Raw genomic sequence first — 25678 nt, forward strand, 5'->3', positions numbered from 1 at the left:
ACCATAAATGCAGAAAAAAGCTGGATAAATGAAAACTTTGGCCTGTTGATGTGAAATGTGTGCGCTTTAAACTATTTCACAGTTGTGAATATGAAAGAACATCTGAGTCATGGTTTTTAGGTTAGCATATGTCATCTAGACTGTCTTTGTAATTCAAATCCTGCTTTCTCTGTGATCTCTGAACCCCAACCCCCCCCCCCCCCCCCCCCCCCCGAACCATCTGAGGGACTCCAATCCTTGATTCGTGCTCCAACAATTAGATCATTTGTTCGTCTATTATCTCAACACCTGCAAGAAAATCTGTCTCAATTTTCCCCTCTGCTTCTGATCTTGTCTCCCTCCCTTCGTTTTCTGTGTCCCCACTGAGATGCTGGTTCCACCCCAAGCTGCTTGTGTCTCTGTCAGGAGGCTCTTGGACACTGCCATCCCAACATGCATTGTGCACATGCCAAGAGCCTGTGCCAGTTCAAGCCCTTATAGCGCCGAATACTTGTTGTGACCCTGCCTCTTCTATTCTTTGCGCTCTTTTGAGGCCCCTGTGCCAAGCACACACAAGGCTCAAGTAGGGATATACAAAAAACATCGAACTCTCCTCCCTCCTTCACTCAGAGCCATAATATTCACTTAGCGAGGACCAGGACTGGCTGGAACAAAGAGACTTTTAGGTCTGGGCAATGATTTGTTATAGTCTCCATAACCACAGTTTACAGCAGCTTCCTTTTGAAATGCTTGACATTTTACTTCCTATTCCTTAGCTATAGTTGCCGGATACAGTGCGTCATCTTTGTTTGACTTTATCACACGTAAAGAGCCGTTTAATGTCATTGCCTAGGTAACCAGCAGGTTTTTGGCAACGACGCAGAAACGGCCAATTTGTCAGTGGAATGTGGGGAAGTGTCAATATAAATCTATTTAATCTCTCAGGGCTACAATCAGGACATGATTTTTCATATGCATATGAGAATATTTTTTGTATTACTTTCTGACACTTTTTTTTTTTTTTTACAACTGACCACAGATGGAAGCGATTGGTCCAACAGAGGGGGAGAAGAATAAAGAAGTGAGGGCAGAGAGCTTTTTTAATGGGGACCGCAGTTCTTACAGCAGACATTCACAGCATACATATTTACAGTAGAGTGTAGGGGTGCTGATTAGACCTTTCAGAAAATAATTCTTACTTTCACTGTTAAACATCAAATGAACTTTAGTGAACTTTTAATGTGGACTGTGGTGAAATGTACTAACACAGTCAAAGAAAATCAGACAGGCAGTAACTTAATGCAGCTATGATTGACTGCTAGTCATTCTTTTGAGCTAATTCAGCAATATTACGTATGTTTCAGGTTTATATATATATATATATATATAGTTTCGTGTTTTGTTGACCTATCCATGCACCCCAGCCTCCTCCCTTTGCAGACTTTGTTCCCGCTAAACAATGCTGACACTGCTCTTCTCAAATATATTATTGTTGGTGAAGGATTTGAGTCATGCTTGTCTCATTTTTAGCATTGCGTGTTACTGTAATCAAATTGCATTTCTTTGTTACATGGTACTGTTACTCATAATATTACTATTAAATTCAATACTATTATTTACTTGTGTTATACGGCGTCTTCAATTATCTCTACAATAGCTCAACTAACATGTCTGTATTTTTATTTTTTCTCTTGTGCCCCTCAAGTACAATCAGCTGCCTTCAATTCATGTACAGGGAGGAGCAAATGATGGAGTGGTATAGACCTTTTGAGATGTGGATATTTGGAATTAAATTTTATTTTCATTGCATGCAAGGACAAACAAAAGGACAATAAGAGGACCGTGCAAACACAAAGCAAGCAGCAAAGAACCCAGAGCCATGTTAAAGCCGGTTGCTTCCTGACACCAGCCAAGAAGACAGAATCTGATCTTCAACAGGTAACAAAAACTGAGAAGAGAAGTCAGTGCAACCTCCAGTTCTACCTGTACCCATTTCTACTGTAGAATCTCTGTGGTGATTGGTCTGTAGTGCTTGGCTGGTTTTCAATGTTGCTGTCAGCTTTGTGTTTATACTTAAACACTAAAAGAAAGATTCTGTGTCCTCATAAGGCTTAGGATTTGTGTCAGTGTGTAACTGTAGCCTAAAGTTTATATATAAGAGTGGCTCTCAGGCCATGTGACACAGTAACACAAAAGTAATGTAATGAATAGCGGTAGTGTGACGAATTTAATTCTCTAGGGAGTCTTTAAGTAACAGAGTGCATTAATTTTATAAAATAGAAGTATGATGTGTTTATATATGATTCAGGAATGTAATACACATACACACTTCTGACAATAATGGTGAAGATTATCTTGAAACAAGTTGTGACATAAGAAGCATAACTGTCAACATCTTCACACTTCTTGGGCTTTGGGATAAAGTCAGACAGATGTCTGTGACCTCTAATGTCTTTTATTGAAGATCCATGCCGTGACACTGTTCGAGCTCCCCTGCTGTACAAACTGAAGAACAGTGTGTCACAACGTGGCATTTATGTTCATGTGACATTATCAAAATGCTCATATGACAGCCCACCAATTATGAATCCTGACGAGAAGACACCGGAAAACATCTTGCACTCGCGCTCTTGCTGACATGACCTTTTTACCGAGATCCTGTGTTCTTCCCATCGACATCCCCCCCGTGCAGCCCTCTGTTTCTCTCTGTTTCTTCTATTCAAAGCTTCATCCTCTTCATCCCAAGGTAAATCCCATTAGGTGGATGTTTTGTCGTGGAAGCGATTTTTTTTTTTTTTTTTGTGCCACGCAGTTGTTATTTATTGGCTGCTGACAAGCCTATGAATTCTGGGGCAAAGTGAAACTCATATTGTTATCAAAAGCATAAAATTCCTATCACTTTAGATGTCAGAGCAGAGACAAGAAAATGAAACAGGTACTCATAAAGGCAGTGGGTGTAATAAATCAGCCAGGAGGGCCCGAGAAAGGAGACGCTTGATTAAATAAGGGGAATTAGGTATTTTTGCAAAAGCGGGAAATAACATTGATCTACGCTCCTGTCAGCAAAGACGCTTGACACCATTGTGCATTGTCTATTCTTCCCGTGTGTTTATAGTTTATCAATCTCCCTCCGACAGAATGATATCAGTGAGAGAATATCCTGCATCCTTCGGCCGTCTTGTTCTCTGTTGCTGGAAAACTGGGGGCAGACTTATCCAGGTTCTGAGGTTGCCTTCTTTGATTTCCTCAGCAATTGAATCACCAATCATATCCTGTAGCTTTGTTTACCACGACATATGTGAAATGAACCAATAGGGCTACTGTTTTTCCTACAGCGCCATAGGCATCAAGAGGCAATTTAAGGTCAGTCAGGGGTGATACTCTTCTCTAGTTTATACCAGGTAAATGGTAAATGGTAAATGGACTGATTCTTATATAGCGCTTTTCTACTCTCCCGGAGTACTCAAAGCGCTGCATACAACATGCCTCATTCACCCATTCACACCCACTCATGCAAGCACTTCTAAACCTAAGTGCAAACTATAACTACATTCACACACATTCACACTCCGATGAATGCATCGGAGGGCAATTTGGGGTTAGTATCTTGCCCAAGGACACTTGACATGCAGACTGGGATCGAACCACCAACCTTCCGATCAGTGGCTGAACGGAAGGTTGGTGGATGGGTGCAATCAAATTTGCAATCAAATTTCGTTGCATTTTATGGGAAATCACTTTGGGCAAATAATTCCTATTTTTCAAGGGAATGTTGGATATCTATTTAATGAGAAGCAGTCTTGTTATTGTAAGAAAATCCAATAAATCTTCGCACTTTGCCTAACACAACAAGCAATCTTTTTCTTGTGTAGCCTGTTGAAATAACACTATATATACTCTCTTCTTCCACTCAATCTTCCCCCGTGGAAGCAAGATGCAATGCAACAGATCGAGCTTGTGCGCGCTTTAAAAGTAAACACATAAAACATGGCTGAACTGATACTTTTAATTTTCCTTGTTGTAGTTTTCTTTGTACAAAGCATCAAAAATGACACTGAAAATACGAGTTATGACTCATGGCCAATTGCACATCCATCTAAAAGCAAATTCTGCAAAGCCAAGTTTCTTACCCTAATTGCATGATTTCAGTAACGTCTCTCCCGCTTTGATTTGGAGGTGTCTGCATGGCTGATAGGATCAGTGAACTCTGGAGAGTGGGGTGACGACCTTCCACCTCATCCATCACTCGCTGATGGACATGGGAAGCCAGTCCCTGACAGGTTTGGAGGATAGGTGGGGGTGGAGGGTGAAAATGGGGTTAAGGATAGGGCCGGAGAAGGATCCGTGCTACCAAAGCATGGTGGCTGGAAGAACGAGGGCGGGGTTGAAGGGGGGAGCAAATGGAGAGAAGTGTGGCCAGGATTGAGGTCAGGGATGTATGATTGGGGTATAAGATGAGCCTGGTTAAATGTTTGCGTGGGGGGACAAAGATGGATTATCTGACTGTTTATGCATGTCTCATGTGAGGGAAAATAAACAAACGCAGCTCACATCACATTTGCCACAATTTTTTCTTTCTTTAGCTCTTTTGCAGCAAAGGGCATAAAACCACGTCAGTAGTTTTGGTTTAGTTCGCCATCCAGCATTTGTGAAGCAGGAACTCAGTCCGATACAAATGATGAATCTGGTAATCTGGAGCAGTGTCACTCTATTCTCCAAATCTTGCTGAGGTGTAATGAGTCTCTGAGGGGCCACTTGTTCCTTACATCCAGTGAAACAAGCACCAACGTCATCAATCTTCAAAGAGGCTAAAGTGAAGTCAACTTCTGTTTGAAGGTGCTCCCGCTGATTTCTTCACGTGAGCTCAGTGGAAAGCCCACGTTCCCATCACATGTGAGAGTGTGCATGCGTGGGAGAGTCGGGTGCGGTTGCACCCTGCGCAGACAATGAGAAGAAAACCTCTGACCAAAACGCAGCCAAGAGTGAGTGACACCACAGCATGAAGCAGGGATGTGGCGCACACACATACACACTCACAAATGTTAGCATGGAATGGGTTCAGTGACATTTGACCCTGGTCATTCAATTGCCTGTCAACACCATGTACTCCCATCATTTTGTGCATGACTGTGCGATCATATGTTTTCCTCTGTCTGACCTAAATGTAGTTATGTCTAGACACTTCTTTCTTTCTGCTGCTGCATTGCTAATATTGTGCACCTCATGTCAAAAGTTTGCTTTTTCAGGAAGTTAAACAAGACTCCTTCCCCTCTCCTCGCAGACAGCAACTTCATGGTTGGCATAGTGAAACCAGGAACAGGCAAGGGTGAGCTGCTCAGTTCACTCTCACTCATGAATCTGAGGTTTCAGTGTGTATTCTTTTTACGTTGGTTTTGATTTCCTTTTAATGCTGCTGTTTTTTTTAATCCACCATTAAGCAAATAAGGAAGCTCGCATGTCTTAAAGCCCAGATCAGATTAGATCTTATTCTGTAAATAAGGATAAAGTATTGTAAGACAACAGTATTGGAAAACAACAGGGATTGACATACATACTGCATATCATAATCTTCAGGGAGATTTAATCGGAGTAATTTCCTCTGATTGATCCTGTTGTTTCTGCCTTGTGCTTCTGCTTCATCAAAATATTTGCGCAGATGACAACATATGTCTCTATTCTGTTTTGGAGTGTCGCCATCAGCTCTGGATTGAATACAGTAAACACATACGCACAACTACACATGTTATCTGGTAAAACAACAAGCTGCCCTTGCTTGTCTTCTACTGGTCGGGGCCTCAGTGGGATGGACAGTTTGTGAAAATGACAGGACATGCCAACAAATTGCATCACTTCTGCCTCTGTGGCCGAGGACAATGGGCCACCATATGCCGAAGTGGGGAAATGAATGGAGCTCATTTGTGCTGGCACCCTGAGCCCCAGCTCCCCTCGACCCTGCTGGGGCCTCCGTGGCACCGAGGCCGACACAGACAGACGAGCCCACCCTGTACCACACAGCTACGCTGCTGTCCAACAACACATCCCATACACCGAATCCAACAAATACAATTTGGATTTGTTGAAAAAAAGAAAATAAAAGCAGATGAATAAGGGGAAAAAAAGTAAAAACAGTTTGACATTTGGTACCACTTCCCTAATTGTGGCTGAGAGGGCATTTTACATGATCACAAATAATATTTAACACTCCACCCTGAGAATGCAGTGTTACTGTAATCAGAGTTCCCAGAAGTTTGAATATTTTTCACAGAAAACTGAAGTAACAAATTATGCATTACATACATACATACATGCAATACATACTCTTCTTGTAAAATGATCTTTATACTAAATTCATATTCAGTATAAATGGGTATTCAGGATGTGCTGGTCCCTGTCTGTAAAAGTAGCCCTGTTTGCCCGTTTGTGTTTTTCTGTGTCTTTATTTGTGTGTGTGTGTGTGTGTGTGTGTGTGTGTGTGTGTGTGTGTGTGTGTGTGTGTGTGTGTGTGTGTGTGTGTGTGTAGGCCTGGGATGATAGCAGATGATTAAGGAGTGGCTGCTCTGTTGACATGAGATACTAATGAGGATGAAATGAGAAGGTCAGGGCTCGTCTCCAGGAGGGGGGGACACCCTCCTCCCACCACCATCACCACCACCAGCCCCCACCCCCCCACCCCGGCTTCCTCTGTCTTGGACGGACGGCTAATCCTCCTTTTTAATCGGCACAGGAAAGTACGCACACACACATATATAAAACACACACATGTACACACAGAGGCGCCTCTGATCAGGCCTCTGCATCTTCATAATGGAGGTAATTAGCAGCTCAACAAGGCTAGCTCAGCATTATGATTAGCACTTCTTTCTGAGCCCACTCAAAATCTGACCAGGGTGGCCTCTGCTGTCAATCCACACGGAGCTACATTGGAACTGCAGCAAACATCAAAAAGTTTATTAGCTTAGCCTCATGATATATCAGTCTAAATATTACTCACACAGAGAAGCCAAATTCTGACAGGCTGAGGCTGTTCTTTATACCCAAACCCCAGTCAATAGATAGCATGCATTAATTATTAATATGTAAATATTTATTTTGTATCAATTGAAGTACATTTGGAGTGTTTTACTAACCTAAAAGCAGCAGCTATCAATCAATCAGCGACTCACAAAGCATTGAAAAAAGAAATATAATGAAAGGGAGCGCAGACGATGGCAGGAGTACGGCTGTCCAGCGATGCAGCAAAGTGACCTGTGTGAGTGTAGGGGAGCTCTTATTAAAAAAAAAAAAAGGTGTAAGGGTCTCTATCAGCATGCTGAACTGTTGACCCTGACACGGGGAAGGAAGTGCTCGGCCAGCTGCTTGCTATTTTTCATCTCTCTGGATAGACCTCAAAAGAAAGGTGATAGCGAAGGGGATGTGGGTGGGAGTGAGGTGGCATGAGAGCGGGAAAAAGAAAATGGGTGGGTCCGATCATAAAAAGAAGTCGGGCTTGTGAAGTGCAGCGAAGGATTTGATGGAGGCCTCCTGAGCTATGATGCCTGTGCTTTTTAAAGAGCGTTGTGCTCAAATCGTTAATCAAAGGTTGATGCGTATCAGGGTGACCTCCTCCACACACACACAGCAAAGCCCCACCTTAGCCAGGTGTCATTTTTCAAACTCAGTGAGATAAAGATCCTCAGGTTGACACCCAGCTCAAGAGAACTGTTGATATGATTTAAGTCTGATTTATGTGTGTGTGTGTGTGTGTGTGTGTGTGTGTGTGTGTGTGTGTGTGTGTGTGTGTGTGTGTGTTTGCGTGATCATGTATGCGTTTCCATCAACAAAACATGAGGAGGAACCTTTGTCGCCCCTGTGTTTATCTTATATGATTAGACACATTAAACTCTGTTTATTACTACATATACTACTCCCTCCAGAGGGAGCTGTACAAAGTCTGATAAATTTCCTCACTTGTGTGAGCACTGGTTGGGGCTGCAAGTGTGAAAGGATCAGAAAATCTAGGAGGTGCATAGTTAGAACAAACTGAAAACTCTGTGGCCCATTTCTCATCTCTTAAGGCTGGCAGCTCAAGGTTATATGATATGCAGAACACATGAAGCACACCAAGTAACATGGGTTTGAACAAAAAAGTTAAGAAGTTGAAAAGGCTTAATAAAAACATTATTTCAATATTGATGGACATAGCTCTTTTACATTCTTGTGTGACGTTACTATATCGATTTAGAAAACCCTTCATTACAACTTCATTACAACCCATTGTTCAACAGCATGTTCGACACTTGATGTCGTCTTTTCCTTTCATTTGTCACCTGTGCGTATAATTATGCTTATGAGTTCTGATAGAATATATAAGAATATATAAGTGGGGATCATATTTTTGTGCACTTTTCAAGTAAAAAAAAGTCCCAAATAAACTACATACCACTTAAAGCTGATTTCTTCTATTCCGAGGCATCGCATTTCTCCTCCTGTAACAAAACATACATAAATAAATGATAATAAGAATAAAATTACACAGCTGTAGAATTCATAGGGAGGGGTTTTGAATGGGTTCTGCAACTGCAACCATTAGGCTTACAAAATTACTCTTTTTTTAAAACTTTGACAAAAAAGTATTTTTTTCCCTTTAACCTACTGCAGTTAGCGTGCAAGTAAAATACATCAAATTTCACAAACACGCTATGTACTGAGTTTCGCTTCTATCTAGTGTGATCGCTCCCGCTCGCTCTGTTTGATCAAGAGCAAGGGGTAGCGAGAGAGCGGTATAGAGAGCGAGAGAGAGAGGAAAAATGAGCCTGCCAGTGGTTAATTGAGCATACAGATTCCTAATGTGTCAGGCGGTGGCCTTGCAGATGAGGGATGGCACTTTTTTACGATGCATCTTCCTTTGTTTCCTCTTTAAGGCTAATGAAGTCAGCCTTCCAGTCGCCACCTGGGCCGGACGTTCAGACACCAGAGACAGTTTCACATCCCCATTCACAAAGTCTAGCGGCGAATCGTCATCTCCGACACCCTTTCCACCCCTACCCCCAACCCTCAGCCAGCCGGAAGGTAAATACACGCACATGCAGCGACACATAGAATGAAGGACTCAATTTTGGGCATGCTCATACACACTGCTCCAACTGTATATTAAAAAATGCATGCACATACGCACTAGTCAGGCTTATTAGTTGGACTTTTGTGATAAACTCACACTCTAGGCCAGCATTTGCAGCATATTCATTATCAAAGCTGCAGACCTGTTTATTTTTACTGTCTCAAAACAGCAAGCATCCATTATCCAAAGATTTTTTTTTTGTCTCTCTTGCTTGTCTTTTCTTTTTTTTTCCTACATGCCTTTAGGTCACCCACTAATGAGCTTAACACTGAGGAAACGTGGAAGCGATTAGATGAGGCTTGGCTGTTTGAACAATGGGGTGATGATATTGTACCTTATGATTACAAGCATTTATATCAGCAGAAACAAGGGAGGAGAAACAAGACAGGCGAGAAACTCTGTAGATTTCCATGTGCACGCACGGCTGGGTGACTTTACACGGCTTTCAGTGTTTGCAAGCAACTAGTTATTGATGATCTCAGTTGTTGGCAGCCTCCGATTCCCTCCTTATCCTTGATCTGCTTTAGCAAGTTAGGCCTAAACCTCCCTTAGTGCCACTTTTTCTCTTTGCCGTGGCAACCCAGGCCAAGTAGCTCTGGTCACCCAAACATGTTCAAGGTGCTCCATGGCCATATGTTTGCTCACTGGGGAGCGAAGTGGGGAAGAGCTGGACTGTATGACCTTCACCCAGGTTGAGCAATGAATACTCTAGGCTCTGCTCACTTGGGTTCATGCCAGGTGAACACAGTAGTCGAGCATCCCAGACATGCAACTGGATCCCAGCAAGAATTCCACCGTACAAGAGGTGGAAAAACAAAAGGGTGTAACTGTTGGGAACTGTTAGGAGCAGAAGCTCAAAGTCGTGTTTACGGGATGATATACATTAAAAAAGGCAAAATTGTTTTGTTTTTTTTAAAGATGTTTGCATATAGTTAGTTCATATATAAAGGGTTGGATTGTTAAGACTTGGCCAAATTCAGAGGACATCCTGTCCTGATATGTCACAATACCAATCTTAGCACGGAAACTGCAAACGAACTGGTCATAGTGCAGCATTTGCTTGCAATCCTTTTGATTTCCTCTAAGTCCAACTCCAACTTCCATTTTTCAGGTTGTTTCATTATTTGATATCAATTCCCCGTTTAGAAATATTCAGCTCTAGCAATTTCCAGAAACGCTGTGGCAGAAATGCCTCACACAGTAGCAGTAGTTCCCTGTTTTAGTTCTCTTGGGTGACAGGCAAAAGTGTTGTGGTTTTACAAGCACTGCGTCAAGATTATAAAAATAATCTGTGACTTTTTCTTTCAGTCGCGGCATTTTCACTATTACAATTATATGGCACTTTTTAAATGACTGTATCTAGTTCAATTGATTCAATAACAAATGTCAGAACAATATTAATAACCGAGATCATACAGAAAATAAATGGCTTGTTTTACACATAGTCCATCCAACATTTCAGGCTTTTTATATGTGTAACTGAGTAAGTGTTTATCACAGTTTGTCATCCTTCTATATATAACATGTTTATACATTTCATGTATGCTTAAAATAATTAAATGTCATTGTTCCCCAGTGGCCTTCCCTTACATCATTTCTACGCATTGCTTTGTTTTAACCTCTTTAACACGTACAACCTCTTGAATTATTCCATCTGCATGGGTGCAAAGTAAGCAACAGATTAAACCTGAGCTGATAACTCAAAATGTCGGCATAGTTGAGTCAACAAGGGACCTTTATGGGAAGGGAAAGGGCTGAAGGAAAATGCCATTACTCTCCAGATAATTTAAACATGTGTTGGCATTTATCTTGGTGGTCCATGTCCGAACACTAATGACAAACTCTTGTTATTAGTGGACTGAATCAAAGCCAAAGGCATGCCCACCCAAAACTTTAATCCCTTAATGTTCCCCACTCTCTAATTTGGTATTACAAAAAATTATGCTCGATTCATAGGTACAGCATTTCTTCAAAGTAAGTATAAATAGAGTGTAACAAAACACATATTTGACATGGTTTGGTGTTTTTTTTTCTTCGTTTTTTTTTTTACATCTCTCTTTCTGTCTTTCCATCATGGTCTTTCACCACCAAACTTTGTTTTCGTGGGAAGATTAAATATTTCTGCTTGAGAAAACCCTTTAAACTATGAAATGACTGCTGTCACTGACACACAGAACCCCCATCTGTACACACACACACACACACACACACATCACGCTCCCCTGATTTTGGATGGATAGATGGTTGGGAAGGGAGGGGGGGGGCAGAAATATATAATCTCCTGAAAAGAATGAGGCCCTCTGGGATTTTGTCAAAGTGGCCCCTCTCTGCACCAGGATTGGAAGAGAGCGGGGAGGGAGTGCTGGTGGTGTTCTTGCTTGGGTGGGAGGTGGGGAGTGGGGTGGGGGGGGGACTAAAACATGGCCACTCCACACTGTAACCTGAGCCAGAAGGGGGCCAATCTGTCAAATAATTAGCTGTTGCCCGGCACAAAGGTTTTATTTGCAGGAATTTCATCGAGGCAGGATTGAATAATATGTCTGTGTATTGTGCGGGGTCATGGGAACATCATCTCTTACTGGTGGGCCATAAAAGACGGCTAAATGATAATGAGAAAAGGCTCTGGTAATTCAATTCCTCAAGCGTTGGTTTCCATCCTTTTTCCTCCCCCACCCCTCCTCTCTTCCTTTCTCGCTGTCTTTCTGTCCTTTTTTTCTCTGCCCGGCTAATTGCGGAACTTCATGTTGATGTTGAAGTGGCTTTATTCAGTGTGCATGAAAACACACACACAGTGTGCTTTAGCTGCAAAGAAAGAAGATGGTTTTAGATCATTTTTTTATTCACTCCACTCTTATTGCTTTTTATGTAGTATAGAGTTCATGAAAGACTAACTAAATATACAGGATTTGCCTCTCCAAGATCTAAAGCTTTGTCATGTAGGCAGTGGAAAATAATAAATGAATGGGCATGCACATATACATACATAACAGAAGCTATCAGAGAACAGATTTAAATGCATTTGATATTTTGCTGGTAAAATACAAATAAATAGATAATAAGTTGGATATGCTTCCCACTCCCAAACCCACTGGCTCAGTTGTCTTTTTGTACACTGACCTCTGACTTCTGAGAGCAGCCGACCAGGAAGTGGATAGTGTTAAAAGGGATTGATTGGTTTGTGGTCTATAGATGATTGTTTATATCATTCCATACTGGAGGTTTGACCTTTGGCGACCCTTCTGTGGACCAATCCGCTGAGAGCCATGACCTGCATCCATTTGCAACGGCGCTAATTAGCTTTGACGGGTCTGGGTTTGCGTCGGGGTTGTAAAATGAAGCCCTGCAGTGCCCTGATTGAAGAAAGACCCGGCTACTCCACTTTGGGCCCACCATTTCCTCCCGCCAAATGTCAAACACATTAAACTTAATGTACCAGCAAATCTTACTCAATTATTTGTATGTTGTGGAGGTGTGTGTGTGTGTTTGCACGCCCGTGTGGTGCCGCTAAATGGCGTTCATATGTCAGTGTATGTTCAGCTGTCTGAACACACTCAAGCATGCTGGTGTTTACATGTAAGCGGGGAGCGACAGAGTAGGAGACAGAGAGTTTGCTGTTTCACTGGCACGTCCATGTGGGATGAGGTTACACATCCTGCGACGCACTGCAGAGTGATGAGGAAACTTGCTTTTAAGTAAAATAATTGGTTTATTGCATCCTGTGATCTGGCTAATTGTAATGAAAGCAAGCTTACAATTTTCCAATTATAATTCTATGTCGATTCTGTTCCTCTCTAATAAAGAGAAGCACTGATGCAAAACAAAATGCCAGGACTCCATTTCCTGCTTGTGCCTTAGAGCTATTCAGAGATGAGGGATGTACACACCCTCCAAATATCAGCCCCAATACCCCACATAAAAAATCCAACTGACGAATGAGAGCAATACTAGCGTGAGGAAAGTGTTTCCGTGTACAGCACACTTTCACAAATCAAATACAGACATTTTTGGGGGGAAAAAAGAAAAGAAATCATTTAAATTTCAGTATAAAAGAATACATTATACATTAACAAAGTATGTAGCGCAAAATGATTGGATCATGTGTGCTACTTTGGGTTTTTTTGTTACTAGTCACCTAACTGACACGAGTCACTCTTTGTGCCTCTGACAAATCATCGGATAAAAATCTCCTCCCCTCACAGTCGTCGCCCCTCTCTCCCTGCTCCTCCTCCACATGGACAAGCGCACTTGTGCCTCTCGGTATCAGTCACTCATATGTCTCTCCACCTGGCCTGTCAGTCTCCTACTAAATTCCCTGGATCACAGTACATCTGACAGTATTTCATCTCGGATTTGAGGATAAGTGAGAGGATTTCAGTTCAAGCTGGGAGCTTAGCATGAAAATGCCGCTCAGTGTGAAAAGCTAGGCGTTTACACGATGTGGGAGCCCTCCAGTACCCCCCTGTTTTTTCCTCCTATACTATACCCTCTCTCTCTCTTTCCCTCGCTCTCTGTTGTTGATTTAGCTGTGAGTGGCTGCCTGACACAACACTGGGTAACTCCTCAAGGAGCTAAATACAGCTAACCCTGTTGCATAGTTATTCTATCGCTGGACTCCGAGGGGAAAAGAAAAAGGATGTATTTTAATTAAGCAAAACCCAGGGGCTTCAGTGTTACTATGGCCACACTGGGGGAAGACAGTGAGATGAAAAAAAGAAAGAATAATGTGTCAGGAAATAAACTGTAAGGTTTAAAGGTGCAGAAATCCAGGGGGTGGGTGGCAGGAGGAATTCTTACATTATCAGCTTTGATTTGACACGTTTTGAGTGTAAAACACTCGTTTTAGAAAATGGTTTATCCACAATAAAAAATATAAACCTGCAATTTTTGTGAGACAGTATATCTTCTCTTTCTTTTCCACACGTGAATGTTCCGGCGCCGTTTTTTTGCACCAGATTAGCATTTGCGCTCTGAATTTTGTGAACTGTTCAAAACTCAAATATGAAGCGATTCAGCTAATTTCCTGCAAGAAAGAATCGACCAGACGACACGCGATTTAAAACACATTTTCAAAGATGATGTTGCCCGTCGTCTTGCGTATAATCTCATTTAAATATAATTACAGTAATTACACTAATGCCTTCAAATTTCTGTGAAACGATCTCGTTAGCATGGGAGGGCTGCTCATGAACTGACTTGAGTGTTGTACTCCTGCGTGTGTGTGTGGGTGCCAGATTTTGCTGCAGCATACATGTCTAACAGACTCTAATAACAGATGAAGGGAGAGCGTGGACCCCCTCCACCTCAACACGCACAAACACACATATTCTGCAGCCTAGGTTAACCCTGGAAATAAAGAAATAAAGGCAATACATGGAGAACCTGAGGAGAATCTTGAATGTCAGTTGCTGGTAGGAAAGATGGATTGCCTGAATTCTCCACCAATCACCAAACAACACATTGGCTGCAGCATTGATTGATGAAGTATTTAAGTCGTCAATCTCACATCACCTGCTTTTCTTTTCTCTCGTTCAGCCAAACGGCTTCAGAAAAGCTATGCTGTGTCTGCAGATCGGATGAACCCTGACCAATGGAAAGCGTCAAGGGTTTCTCTGAATTTCAAAAAAAAAAAAAAAAAAACAACCCAAAAAAGGATTGGTGGCGAGGCCAAAATTTGGACAAACTTAATAGTTCGCAAAGAGATTGGGCTGAGCTGTAACATTTGTTGCAACCTATCCGCCACGCACTCACACAGTCACAATATGGAGAGAATACCACTCCCAGTATTGAAGCAGTCCTCTTCTGCACTGCAGATCATGCAAGCTCCACTGCTCTCACAGTGCCGTGGAACAGGCTGCAGTGTATATAACTCAGTCCAATATTATTGATGACAAATCATGATTAACAATAACAATATTGATAAAAATGGTACATTAGCCCTCACCTCTGACCTTATTTGCGGATCTCTTTGTACTATATGATGTATTGAATATCATAATCATGCTTGAGTACACTTTGCTTTTAAAAAGGAGGTGTCATGATAATGTGTTGACAGTACATCGGAGAGCATAAGCAGAACCGCTGCTTTCTTGGAGTTACCCCGAAGAGGCCATTGATCTGCCAGTTAACCTATTCTCCTGCAGCAGTTTAGCAGCAAACCCTAGGAGGAAAGCACCCCCCCCCCACCACCACCTCCACCACCACCACTCCACCTGGGCCATTGTTTCCCTTCCCTAATATGATACCCCCTGAAGGTTCTCCACAGACCTCATTTCTAATCAATGCATGTGGTTGGTGGGATCATCCTGTCTCTGCAAATTAATGACTTCACTTTTTTCTGTGGTTTCATTCCATCGATTTGTTTTATTAGCCCATTGATCTCCAAGCACCTCCTCCCCACCTAACCCAGCCCCAACCCTCTGCTTCTTCTTTACTTATCAATATGAGAGCTGATTGCATCACTTCTTTAAAAAAAAAAAGTGCTTCCTTCATCATGACGATGACGCTTCCTGAAAACAAATATGTAGATTTGTGTGAGGGTTTTTTTTTGGTGACTGTACTTACTCTCTGTAAGTGCTTAATTGATTGACTTGTCCATAAAAGGTTCAATATATGTTATTTTTCTCTCATGTTTTCTATGAACATATGAGTCTCCAGGTTAAACTAATCTAGTTTCATTAGTTTAATACAACTGTCATGGTCTAAATCACTTAGACATTCATCTGGTCAGGGCTCGCTGGTCTTATTAACAGCCATATCTAACGCTCTCCTCTATAATTCCCTTTGAGATCTGAACAAAAGGATAGGAAGTGCTTTACTCTGACAAGTCAGACTTCACTTCACAGGAGGAATTACAGCTTTTCATTTTCTGTCACTGGAGCGTTTTAGTGAGGTGCCCCACTACCATAACGATGTTCTTTCTCTCTTGTTTTATGACTTGAGCCACGCACAAAGAGTTGATTCACAGTAATCACTTATGAAAACACAAATGCCCGTGTGTGTATGTAAGTGACAACCGCAAAAGTACACACACTATATATTCAAATACTGAGAGAAATATAGTCAGCGCCATTTGTGCCAGACACAAAGACTTACACCCTCAAGTCGAACAAAAACACACAAATTCCCAGAAGGGAAACAAAATTCAAATGTGTGGTCAGTCGAGTTAGCCCCGGTGTCCATTATTGCTTCTGTCGGAATCCATTAGGATAAACACAGTTTACATTCTCTGGACAACCGCAGTAGCATGTTGTCCTCTCACATGTGGCAGCCATATTATTTCTGTCCTTCCCAAGCCATCAGATAGTGGCACATGCCATCTAGGAAATAAAACCTCAAGTAATGCTAAAGGCTGTCAAATTTTGGACTCCATTAATCATCTCTTTGTCTCTCTCACTTGAAAAAAAAAACAAAACAGAAAAACTCACCGTATTTTATTTTGGCTCTGAAAATAAATCAATATCTAGAGAATGTCCGTGTTCAAAGATGAGAGAGCGACTATCAAGCACCCAGCTCCCTCGACCAAAGTGCATGTTTATCCAGCTTGTGGGAATTCCTGTTCCTCAGGATGGATCTGGAGTAGTCATGATTGGCGATGTTCCCGTCCCACCCTGGCTGGCTCTTTCATGAAAACCGTATCCAACACAGAAGACTGCTCACTTTTCCTCAGCTCACAGATATTACACTTTTAAACTGGCAGCAGGAGATATTGCTACTGTGTTTACACTAGAAAAGAAAATGGATATGATCCCTGACAAACACATTCACATCTGCACATGCGGTTATTCAGAGTGAACATATGTGACACATCAGACTGTCGTAGCTTTGCATGCAAGTGAACCAGCAAGACTTACAGTCAGCAAAAGTCTCTGCTGCTTTTGCCTTTTACAGATCTATAATTCCACATCCTCAAGTAATTCTTTAGCTTCACCCCTTCAAAAATCATCTTTCAGTAAAGCTTATCAAAATTGCACTCTCTTTCCACACTACTACAAGTCTACACTGTGACCTTCACAAAGCAATAACTGCCAGCATGATAGATACACTGTATACACAAAGCATTTACATATGTTTGTCTGAACACGCCTTTATAATGTTTGTGTTATCTTTATAATTTTACCTCTACGCTAGGCCTGCGATTCGAGTCATAAAGAATTATCTAAGCAAACAGGTAGGTAAGTTTAGATAGGGTTAGCTGCTACTACATCCCTGCATCTCCTGTCTTTACGTCTTTACATAAATCCTTTCAGGGCTCCTGGCAGCAGTTTCCTGCTCTTTCATCTGGCTCCCTTGTGGTAGGACTATTAGCCCGGCCTGTTTACCTGCAAGTGTTTGGAAGGCAGCTGGCTTTGGACGCTCAGTGCCTGCATAGGGCCAGGGGCTGCTGGGACCTGGGAACGCTGGCACCAAATACCGATGGGTAATTAGACCTTCATTCGAGAGCGAATGTGGCAAGCATTAGACACAAGGCTCTTTCCGGTTCAATTCATATCTCCATCCTGCCTTCCTTTCCCTTCTAACAACCATGCACCATCCTCTTTTTTTTTTCTTTTTCCGGTCTTACACAATCCATAATGGCAGGCCGGTATTTTAATGTATGTTAGAGCAGGAAAAAAAGATCAGCAAGAGGTCAGCAAGTAATCAGTATGAGGTAAATATATAATTTTTATATAAATCTCTAAGACAATCATTTTGAAAAGAAAGGGAAATGTGGGACAATGGGAAAATTCAAAGCAATAGTCTAACGTCACTTGAATTTTGAGTTTTAATTGCTTAAACACTACAAAATATTTGAATTACATGGAGAATCTATCGTGAAAAATCTTAAGTGTCTGTGCGCTTCTTAGGTCCTTTCTGGGAATGAGATCTTTATGCTTAAAAATGAAACCAGGGCAGACATGTGCAATAATAAAAGCAGAAGTGTAGCTGAAGTACCAACCTTCTCAAAAAAACATTCTCAATAAAAGAATAAATAAGTAAATAAGCACAAAACCAGACAACAAATTTTAAAAAAGGGTAGATACATACATACATTACATCATACAATTTCTTTCATTGCCACGGATTCAAGAAGACTTTTAATTCATGCTGTCAGCTTAATCCATTTTTATGTGGGTCTTTTTTGTGGCATTTAGCAGTTTCCTTCACTTGTGAGAAACATGACAGTGGTTGTTTCTCATGTGAGAGGAAAACTATCGAGAGGCCCCTTCTAGTTTTGCGGTGAAAGGTGACATAACCCATAATTCCACTAAAACCACAATGTTCTTTTATCAGATGTTCCTCTCTGATACTGTGAGGGTGGTTCACATGATGCAAACCAAAGGACTGAACTGCAGAAAATGCACAAAGGTACGTATGTTCAAGTCATTATGTGGGGCATTAGAAAATAGGCAACCTAGCAGGTAAAGTATAATATATAGATGAAATCATAAAATTTTAAACAAGTTATTCAACAAGCCTGTTCGCTTTACTTCTCAAGCTTTAAGTGTAGCTAATACAGTTTGTGAGTGTGAATTATTAACTTACTGTGTAAAGGCAGCAGTTAATTTGTTATATTAGATTTATCTGGGTTTTTTTTTTTGCAAATGGTTTAACAGAATAAAAGATAACGCTGAAGTTCAAAAGCACACACTGGTGCCTGCTAACAATGGCTAGCTACTGAAACAGCTAGCAGTCAAAGGTAACTTGTTTAGCTCCCTCTAAACAAAAATATTTTATATTACACTATTTTTTTTACACATAGAGTGAATGTAAGTGTGTCAGTGTCATTTTTAAATCATTGTGTTATCTGTTATCTTACAGTAAAACTGATTTAATCTATTTAGTCTCATAAATGCTAGCGTTGTGCTAGCACTTTTATACTGAATATCCGTTTACGTATATACGAAAGGACAGCCTCCCTCAATGGCATCCATTATCAAAAGATAACTACAAAAAATGTGAGAAGCCTTGTTATAACAGGGCAGTAGCTTACATCAGTGTAAAAGAAGCAGCTGGTTATCAGACAAGGTAGAGACAAGCAGGGGCTTGACCCAAGATGCAACATCGCAGACAAAACATACTGTGCAGGCTCCTCACAAGGTTAAGCTACTTTGTACCGTGAAACTACAAATTTAAAGTGTTATCGTCTACTTTTATTTAAAAATCCCCCCAAAAAGATTACCTAGGCTACGTTTGTGCTTACATCTGACTTATGCGGTGTCACTGGATATATTGCTGTGTCACTACAATTGCATTATAATGCTGCTGCTTCTGCTGTTGGCACCTTGTTTCAATAGAATCACACTTTGAATTAGGTTGTGTGTCATCACTGACAGCAGCTCATTGGAAAAGAAGGATGGAAATGCCCTGCATTTACTCACCCTTATAAATGCTGCTGCCCGCACGCATCAATAAAACCTTATTCAGTATTTTTTTTTTCTGTTTCATCAGAAATAATATTATTGCAAATTTTATTGAAATTTCATGATATAGTTTTGAGACACCCACCCCTAATTACAACAAAACAAGCTCCATTCACTTATATCTCATGAGCGCCCCCTAGAAAACTGGAAGTTATAGAACTTGGAGTTAAATATCTCTGGTGCCACAAAGCCTGTGACTTGTAATTTATCGGGTGGTGACAACTCCAAACCAAGGAAACAATAGTATAAAATAAAATGAGACATAAAATTAAAGTTGAATTTAAAAAAGATGAATTGAAATATTAGAATCCCACATATCCAATAAAATAAAATCTTTTTTTTTATATTTAATTCATTTAATTAATACTGTTGCAGCTCCACACAGTGTGACACGTACATATGTATATATCAGCTATCTAAATTCTGCTGATCATAATTAGAAACTGATTCCCCGAGTCCTTGTGTTACAGGTAAAGGGCTGTGAATAGCTGACAGGCTACTCTCTGCTCTACATGAATTGAATCTGAAGGCTGGGGAGGATGCAGCTTTTAGCGGTCAGGGAAAAACACTGGGTCCAAATTAGCATAAACAGGAGCACAAAAGAAACAGGGGATAAGAGCGAAACAGAAAACAGTGTTGTCAATAGGACCCCCCAGTGAGGAATTTCAATTTCATATATCTAATTATCCCTGTCAGATAGAAAGAAGTGACAAAAAGCTGTCTTTGTTCTCTGTCTTTATCTCCCGCATCTCTCTCAATTAATTTCAGCATACGAATATGACTAATTGTCTCTCTGCAGCTCTGAAGCCACATAAATAATAATTTCGACCCGTGTTTGAGGGAGGGGTGGGATGTTCGTGCTTCAGTTTATGATATTTGGACACAATGGTTTGTGCATAATTCAGGTGATCACGTTAGCAGGCCGATCCAACCTCTCTGTAGACATCACCCTCTGCCCCACAGTCTTGTAGTCCGCATAATACCTCTATACTTTCCCTCTTTTGTAAACAAAAGCGTTATGTCTCTCATTTCTGTCACTGGGCTTGTTTCTTTGTTTAGAGTGGTGATATTAGCATCATAATCAGACAGAAAGAAAGAGGCGGCAGTGATGGTTGATTTATGCATGGTTTATGAGGAGAGACCAGCTAAACCAGTCAGCATCTGCTATGAATTTTCCAACATGTTTAGGTTTAGACATTCATGTTATAACTAAGTCATTTCAACATATAGTACTTTAGTAACTGATCTCTTTTCATTGCACTGGTTTATTTTGAAACTTGGGTTCTTTCAGTAATAGGCCTTTTTTTTTTTTTACTATTTATATTGGAATGACAAGAAGCACTCAAACTGCTCTTACAAGTTTTTACCCTTCATCCAAATTTCTATACCCTTAAAGTATTGCACTTTGGTTTGTGACTCTGACGACTGTATAATTAATTGATGTCCTATTCACTCTAAGAGACCTTGTCATTTCCCGCGTATCAAGCAAACAAAAAAAAAATATCAAGTGAGGACGAAGGACAAAAATATGCGCTTGTGAAAAGATGTTTTATCACTTACTGACACTGACATAAAAAGCTCTTGAAGGATGGCGCTGAAGTGATGACATTTGTTTATTCACTCAAATGTGCCTAAAAAACAATCAGCACAACCTAAACACAATGAGCCAAACATCTGAAACCCGTCTAAACAAAGCGGCAGTCGAGCCTGTGCACTCCAACCATAAAACATACTCAGTCATTCACTCAAAGTGAGAGAGGGAGGGCAGCGAGGAGGGGGAGCAGGGGGGATGGTATTGTTACATTTCATTAGACACATTCCTTCTCTGTGGACTCTTGACCAGTTGCCATGGCAGTTCAGCTGACCACATTTCATATCAACTTCTCTTTCTCTCGGTCTCTAAGTCTTTCTTCCTTTGTTCTTTGTTTTATTTCGGTTTTAAACCAAATGATTTTAATGAACCTGCTCTCTTCAATACAACAGTATATTCCAGACATTATAAGAGAGAGATTTGGCACTCAAGACTCCATTGCAACAGCAAAGATAGTGGTAGAAATATAACTTCCATGAAATCGAAAAAGCTTTTTAAAACTTTGTTTTTGAGGCATAACGGGTTGTAACTAGCATCTAGAAAAACTTCAATTCAATAAATATTAAAATGCCAACAAGGTTTGACTCGTTAAGTCGTTAAGGGCCAGTCATACAGGCCTAGAGTCCAGTCAGCAAATGTGGCAAACACTGTTTGTGGTTGGAAAATATGTCTTCCCCAACCAGGTGTGGGTGGCGGCTGGAGGTTGTTGGCAGTCGGTATGAAATCAATTGCTAAAGCCCCATTCAGGTGACCTGCAGTTACCAGATGGTTTACTGGTCTTGAAGGAAAAGAGTTTATTACAACTAGTTGATAAGTGGTTGCTGGAGGTGGCTGGCAGTTGCCAGTATGAAATTGGTTGCAAAGAGATATATGGTGCAGCATTAAAACCTCCTTGGGATTTCGTCTTGATGCATTCTCAATCATCCAGGAAAGTAAATCTCCAAAAGTTGATTCTGTTCATCTGGACCAGCCTACTGAAGGAACAATGGGCTGGGAGGTCAGTTCCTCCCAGCCTCCCAGAACTGACCTCCCAGCCCATTGTTCCTTCAGTAGGCTGGTTTCAGTCATTATGCAAATGTACTGTTTATAAGATTTGGGGAAACCTGCAGTCAGCTGAGACTGAAGAAGTCACTTGGATGAGTGACGAAACGTTTCTCCTTGGGATTGTTTTGGTCACTAGCAGGTTGCTGTGGTTGCCACCAGTTTGCATGGAGGAGGCCAACTTGTCTGCAAACACTAATAAACTATTTGCCAAGGGGTAGTGAAAAGTGCTAGGCAGAGAGGAAATGGAGAATATTTGCTTTCAAAATAATTGTTGCGCCTTACTGTTGCAATAAAATATTGCATCAGTAAGGCACAACTTTTACTTTGAAGGTGAATGTTCTCCACTTCCACTTGGCTTACCCTTCTTCAAATTTCTGTACAGCTTGGAGATTAGATGGTTAAGGTTTAGAGGAAATTCATCATCTTCCATGCAAATTGCGAATGACCATGCCAATCTGCAACCAAATAAACCATAGATTTTTTTTTAGTTTTTTGGGGGGGTAGCTATGCTCTTTGTGACCAATTTCACCTTGTAAGACCTAGCAAAGTCCAGTAAAGGCTAGCAAAGTCCAGACACCATTTGGCAACCAGTTAGTGAACTGAGGTTGCCAGGAGGTTGCTTGTTGGTTTCTACTCTTGGGACTAAGCCATTTTGATTCAAGATGAACAGCTGAAATATTTGTGGTTCTGCTTAATATAAATGCAAATAAGATTTGCAGATCTGTGGGAATAGTTATATCTCCAGTATTCAGCAAACAGCCAAAATGATATATTATGACATTCTGCTTACAGGTAGGTGAAAACCTTTAGTTACCTATAGTTAAGCGTAATCGGCAGAGAGATGACACTCGGTTGTTCTGCAGCTACTTTCAAAGAATCAACCAAAAATGAACAGCAGAACCAGGAAACTGCTATGACAATGGTGCTACACTGATGCAGCAGTTTCAAATCTGCAGTAGCTTCATCTGCTTGAGAGCACCCCAAAGATGTAGGCAAGTGTACTTACCAATTTGTTGAGCTTACTGTATCCATAATGTGATTAGCAAGGCAATTGTTCAAGAGCGTTTATAGGATAAGTCACATGCTGATCGTGTCTGCACACTTTTCCACATGCATAGCAGAAGCGCTACCTGTGGGGTAAAGCAAAATGTAAACTTTATTTTGGAGCATAATATTCACAATTTAATAAGAAGAAAGTAATAATAAAGACAGCTTTATGTTACATTACAGTGAAAAATAATACTGAAAATGAAACAAGTGGTTTGAAAAAATATCTTGTAGGTAGCACTTTTCTATTAAAATTTGCTTTAACACAACATCCAGGCAGGCAGCTTTCTTTCTCAACATTTGCATATTTTGGTGAGTCAACATCCTGAATCAAATAAACTGCCCCCAATAAAAGCGTAACACTATGCAAAAATCCTTCAGGACAAAGGTCATTATTGACACCTGATGTAGCTAAACCCGAAAATGGAACTGAGTCGCAGTCCAGCATTCATATTAACAAAATGCAACCTGTCATTCAAATCCAGGGGCACAGTTAGTCAGAAAAAAAAAACTTTCCAAGCACACATTAATTAGCATTTTTCCATCAACAGTCAAGTGTTTGCTAAAAAAAAAGAGAAAAAAAGGACGATAAGAGAGGGAGACGAAATTAATTTGCATTCAGTGTATAAATAGTTCCAGGACAAGGGCTGTTAAGTTTGAAATTAACATGTAAACAGTTGGAAAGTCTGCCCTGCTACTCCCTATCCCCTTCTCCTTAACCCCCACCTCTGGTTCCCTTTTAGCGCCTTGATAAATATACATAAAGCCCCACACAAAGACCGCCTTGTTCCTTCAAATGGGCTACTTTTTAATGGAGACATATATTTCCAGGATTATATCAGCATTCAGTTGCAAATTTTGAGTTTTTAATACTCCAGTTGGGACAGTCTATGAATAAGAGTATCATTTGAATGCAAGGGAACACCTGGTGCTGAGGGGCTGGGCTTGGAGGGGGTTTTGAGCTGACCTGGTGACAGTGCCAAAGCTTCACTTGTTCCCAGAGTTTGCATTCAGATACTCCCAGACTCGGTCATCGCTATGATACTGTAGAGTGCACATTTAAAGTTATTCTCCTGTCTTATAAATGCCAAAGACATGGCGCGATGAAGGCTGCTACATTTGAAGTTGGAAGCGTGAACAGTGTGAGCTCAAAAAGTTTGAAACTCTTAAAGTGGAATTATCCAATATTGCCACCAGCAGCTGAGAATTTATTTTATTTCTGAAGTAGTGTTTTCAGTGCTGTGATCTGTCGTACAACTATATATTAACTACATTTTTGCTTATGAACCTTTGAAAATCATCATTATTATTTTACTTTTGCAAACACCTGCTGCTTCTGGTTTATGCCGATTGGTTAAAACACAAACAAGAACTCTGAATTCAAAACTGTTACGAGAAAACAAAGGGGAAATTTAAAAAAAAACTTTCAGCTGTGCCTTTTTTGTTGTACATTACTTGGCTGCATGAGAACAGAAAGAGGTGAGGGGGAAGGTGGTGGTGGGGGGGACTGTTTGGAGGAGGAGAGAGGCAGGGGTACAGGGTCTATTCGTATGCACCCCACATCCACTCAACACACAATCAGGCCTGTATTGCGTTTTGCAAATTTATACCCAGGATGTTGGTTTAGAGTGTTTCCCTGAAAAAAAGAAAAGGAGAAGGATTTTTTTTTTCAAGTAAGTGTCTGCTTTCATGAGCAAGAGTGATTGAGGCACACAAACAAACCTTTGTTTCCTAGCTCACAGATGCAAGGCCCGAGCTCTGATTTACACCCTACCCCAAGACACATTTGTACTTATTTTTAATACGTTGCGACTAAGACTTTATGAAAAATGGGCTTATTGAACACTCAATGTCATTTGTGGTCACCCCTCAAAAAATAAATAAATAAATAAATGAATAAATAAATAAAATGTTAATGCATGAGGAAATCACACTGTTAGCAATATCCATTCCACGCTGTGTATCCACTAGCCATTCAAACCAGCCTGTCTACTCCCTCAAAATATTTGCACAGCCTCATGTTTGCAGTGACGGGAGAGCTGTACTCATGAGAAGACAATCCATAGCGAGACGCAGGCAGTCAAAGTCAAAGGCACGGAAAGCTGAAGCGAAGGGGCACCGAAGTGTTGAAAAGTTCGACACTGACTCGATGTGAATATTCATGTTTGGGTTTTACTAAAGCAAACGGTTTATAAAGAGCACAGGAAATGGAATAAGGCTGTGCAAACACTTATATCACATGTCATCATAAAATATCAGTTTGGCTATATTTCTTCTACTTTCACCAAATGTTGTTTACAAAAAGAAATTGTATATTTGTGCAATACTTGCAATGTATTCTGCATCAGAGGAGTGGTGATGTCTTGACTAAATGTTTGCCACATCAAATCAATGTGTTATATTTGAGCTGAGAACACGGTCAAGTCGGTGAGGCTGCTGACAGCATGTTTACGTCAGTCCCAATTAATAATTAGTTTAATGATTTGAGCCCTTGACATGTGGCCCTCGACAAATGTGGGC

At 40.9% G+C, this 25678-nt stretch overlaps 1 long non-coding RNA gene across 2 annotated transcripts in view; it reads right to left on the reverse strand.

Moving 5' to 3' along the window:
• LOC134637266 (uncharacterized) overlaps positions 1–25678 on the reverse strand; it is a 63716-nt gene that overhangs the window by 7978 nt on the left and 30060 nt on the right. Inside the window, exons 3-5 of one of the 2 annotated variants that reach the window (XR_010095095.1) lie at positions 23118–23241; positions 8399–8444; positions 3866–5468 (exon numbers count right to left, since the gene is read on the reverse strand). This is a non-coding gene — a long non-coding RNA (uncharacterized LOC134637266). Of the gene's footprint in view, positions 1–3865; positions 5469–8398; positions 8445–23117; positions 23242–25678 lie in introns of those variants that run through there. The other variant, XR_010095096.1, reaches the window with a different exon arrangement.

The sequence above is a fragment of the Pelmatolapia mariae genome, linkage group LG10_11, assembly GCF_036321145.2.
Source record: "Pelmatolapia mariae isolate MD_Pm_ZW linkage group LG10_11, Pm_UMD_F_2, whole genome shotgun sequence".
Taxonomy (NCBI): domain Eukaryota; kingdom Metazoa; phylum Chordata; class Actinopteri; order Cichliformes; family Cichlidae; genus Pelmatolapia; species Pelmatolapia mariae.